This window comes from Gracilinanus agilis, chromosome 1 (genome assembly GCF_016433145.1).
Source record: "Gracilinanus agilis isolate LMUSP501 chromosome 1, AgileGrace, whole genome shotgun sequence".
Lineage (NCBI taxonomy): Eukaryota > Metazoa > Chordata > Mammalia > Didelphimorphia > Didelphidae > Gracilinanus > Gracilinanus agilis.
The window spans coordinates 243,140,323-243,144,571 of NC_058130.1; positions in this window are offsets into that span (position 1 = coordinate 243,140,323).

The window sequence follows — 4,249 nt, forward strand, 5'->3', positions numbered from 1 at the left end:
TCCTCCTCCTCCTCCTCCTCCTATAGTTCTGAAAGGGAATGTTAATTTCCCATACTAATATAGTTTTATTGTCTATTTCCTCTTGCAACTCATGTAGTTTTTCCTTTAGGAATTTGGATGCTATGCCATTTGATGTATATGTTTAATATTGATATTCAGTGTCCACAGTTCTTTTTATCAATATATAACTTCCTTCCTATCTCTTTTAATTGGGTAAAGTTTCACATTTGCTTTGTCTGAGATCATAATTGCTACCCCTGCTTTTTTAACTTTAGCTGAAGCATAGTAGATTTTGCTCCATCCTTTTACTTTTACTCTCTGTGTATCTCCCTGTTTTAAATGAGTTTTTTGTGGACAGCATATTGTGAGATTTTGACTTTTAATTTACTCTTTTCCCTTTTCCCTTTTATGAGTGAGTTCATTCCACTCATATTCACAGTTATGATTAGTTTGTGATTCTCTCAAACCCCTTTTTTATACTTCTTTTTCTCTCCTTTCAGCCTTTCTCTGTTCACAAATATTTTTGCTTCTGGTTATCCACCTCCCTGAGTACATGCTCCCTTTCATCTTCCCTCCCCTTTTTTGTTTCTTTGCTCCTTCTTTCTTTTCTATTGAGTAGATAGGTTTCTATCCCTGAATATGGATGTTATTCCCACTTTCAGCCAATTTCAATGAGAGTAAGATTCAAGCATTGCCTGTCAACCTCCATGTTCCTTTCTGTATTGATTCTTATATGCCTCCTCATGTGAGATAATTTAACCCCCCTCCCCCCAACTTTCTGTCTTTTCTCTTTTTCCAGTATATTTCTCCTCCTTATTCCTTGATTTTTTCCCAATATTATTCCATCATATTTAACTTACTAATTGCCCTCTTTTTGTTTTTGATCTTATTCATTGCCCTAATAGTTATAAAGTTCTTGGGTATCTAGAGTACTTAAGTATTCTAAGCACTTTTGGTATCTTAGGTATTTCAGGTATCATAGATGTCTTAAGTACTTTAGTTATCACTTTCTTACTAGTAATATAATCAGTTTAACCCCATTGTTTCCTTTGATTATCTAATGGTATTTTAATATCTCTTGTACTATAAATATCTTAAGTATTCTAGTTATTACTCTCCCATGCATGCAATATAATCAATTTAGTCCCATCCAGTTTCCCTTGATTGTTTCAAGTATAGTAAGTACTTTAACTATCTCTTGTATCATAAACATCTTAGGTATACTAGTTATGACTTTCCCTTGCAGGGATATGATTAATTTAGCCCCATTGTTACTTTGAGTTACTTCTGTTTACCTTTTTGTAATTCTTTGAATGTCAGATTTAATCAATGAATTTTTTTTTTAGCTCTGGTCATTTCATTATGAATGCCTGGAATTCTTCTATTTTATTAATGTCTATCTTTTCCTCTGAAGTATTATGCTCAGGTTTGCTGGTAGGTGATTTTTGGTTGTAGGCCTACTTTGTCTTGCAGAATATCATATTGCATGCCTTCTGATCCTTTATTGTAGAAGCTGCTAGGTCCTCTGTAATCCTTTCTGTGTTTCCACTATATTTGAATTGTTTTGCTTTGTTTTCTGGCTTGGGAGTTCTGGAATTTAGCTATAATAGTCCTAGCATTTTTAAATTTGAGATTTCTTTCAGGACATGATTGGTGGATGCTTTTAATGTTTATTTTACCTCTTGTTCAAGAACATCAGAGCAGTTTTCCCTGATAATTTCTTTCAATATGGTGTCTGGGTTCTTCTTTTGATGATAGCTTTCCAGCAATCTAATGATTGTCAGATTATCTCCTGGATCTCTTTCCCATGTCAGTTGTTTTTCAGTGAGAGATATCAAATTTTCTTCTATTTCCCCCCTTCTTTTGAATTTGTTTTATTGTTTCCTGCTATCTCATGAAGATAGCTTTCATATGTCCAATTCGAAATTTTAGGGAGACATTTCTTCCTTGAGGCTTTGCACTTTCTTTCTTACGGAATTATTTGTCTTTTAAAAGTATTATATTTCCTTTTTTAGGAAACTGTTTTCTTTAGTAAGTTTTTGTTCTAACCTGTTGATTTTTACTATCCTTTTCTAATTTTTTTCTAAATTTCTTAGTATTTATTTTTATATGCTTTTTTGGAGTTCTTCTAGGGGTTTATTTTGTGTCTGACATTCTTTCACATTTTCCTTTAAGGCTTCACAGGTTTTCATTTTTGTATTACAGTCCTCTTCTGAGCTTTTATTTTGATCATCTCTCTTGTTGAAATATTTTTCTAATGTCAGGCTTTTTCTTTGTCTTTTGCTCATTTTGGAGTTATTTTTTCCCTTGATTTTGCCTACATACTGAAATTTAGCTCCATTCCTGGGGTGGAAGGAGTATTGTTCTGGACTTATACTGCACCTGAAGTCAGTTTAGCTGCTTCAGTCACAGATTGAGCACTCTATAGAAGCAGACTGGTTGGATAGCTTGTGTAGTCATTCACAATGTTCATTTCAGCTGGTTCAAATTGGGTTCTGCCCAATACAGTGAGTCTGGACCTTGTGGATCTAAATTCCTCCCACCGCTGCCCACACTGAGTTGTGTCCAGCCTTTGTTCTGGCTGTACTATGTGTGCATTCCTCTCACTGCTGCTTGTTCTATCCAAACTCCTAGAAAAAGTTATCTAAGCTCATTTTTTAAACTTTTCTCACTTCTTAGCTCTTTGCAATTTGGCTTCTGATTCCATTACACAGCTGAAATGGGTCTCTATAAATTTACCAGTGTATTCCCAGTTGTGAAATACAATAGCCAATTCTCAATCTTCATGCTTCCTGACCTCTTTACAGCATTTGACATGATTATCTTTCTTCTCTAGCATACTTTTTCCTCTCTGGGTTTTTGTGATACCACTGTCTTTCGAGTTTTTCTTTATTAGTCTGACTACTCCTTTTCAGTTTCCTTTATTGGACCAACACTAATATTCCTTCTTTTTAACTGTGGTCTTTATACTAGGCCTATTTTTCTTTTCTTCTACTTTCTCTCTTTTGGTGAATTCATTATCTCTTTTACTTTTTATTATCATTTCTTTGCAGACAACACACAGATCTATATATTTAGATCCAGTCTCTCTCCTGAGCTCCTATTCTGCATCACCAAATACCTATAGATATTTAATATCTCTATTATATGCTTCAAACTAGATGTCCTATAGGCATCTCAAACTCAATATCTAAAACATTGATTATTACTTTTACTTTAAAACCCTCTTTCTTTCCAAATCTCCCTATTTCTATTAAGGGCACTCTAATTCTTTCAGTTAACCAAGTTTAAAACCTTGGAAACATCCACAATTTCCTTCACCTTTACCCTTTTCACATCCAATAAATTTCCAAGACTTGTTTATTATACCTCCATAACATATTTCAAATTCACAAGACTACAACCAGGGACTTTTATCACCTCTTACCCAGTTTATTACAGTAACTTCCCTATTGGTCTCCTTTTCTCAAATGTCTTTCTTGTCCCAAATAATTTGTCACTGAGTTATCAAGGTAATACTCTGAAGTACAAGTTGGACTGTCATTCCCCTATATAATAAACTCCAATTTTCCCTTATTACATCTAGGGCCAAATACTAATTATTCTGACATCTAAAGTCTTTTACAACCTGGATCCTTTTGCCTTTTCAATTTAATTACATATTATTTGTCTTCATGAAATCTATGGTCTAGATAAATTGGCCTTTTTTCTGTTCCTTCACATGTGATATTCCATTTACAGTCTACCTGCCCTTACATCAGCTATCCTCTATGGCTGTAATGTAGTCCTTTCTTACCTCTCCCCCTTAGAACCTCCAGTTTTCTTCAAAGGCTCAAGTCTGTTACATAAGGACACTTACATATTTCCTCACTATGAATGATTGTCTTCCTAAATTATCTTGGATTTACTTTGTAAATATTTTGTCCATCTATATCACCTCCATACTCAATAAACTCTAGTGGCTCTCTGGCACTTCTACGATCAAATAAAAAATGTTATTTGCCTTTCAAAATCCTTCATAATGAAGTTTCCCCTACTTTTCCAGTCTTTTTACACCTTATTCCCCATCATACATTCTCTGATCCAGTGACACTGGCTCTCTTGCTATTCCATAAATAAGATATTTCATCTTTGGTCTCTGGGCATTTTCTTTGTCTATCCTCCATATCTGGAATGCTCTTCCTCCTCATCTTTGCCTTCTTGCTTTCCTGGCTTCCTTCAAGTTTCAGTTAAAATCTCATCTTCTCAA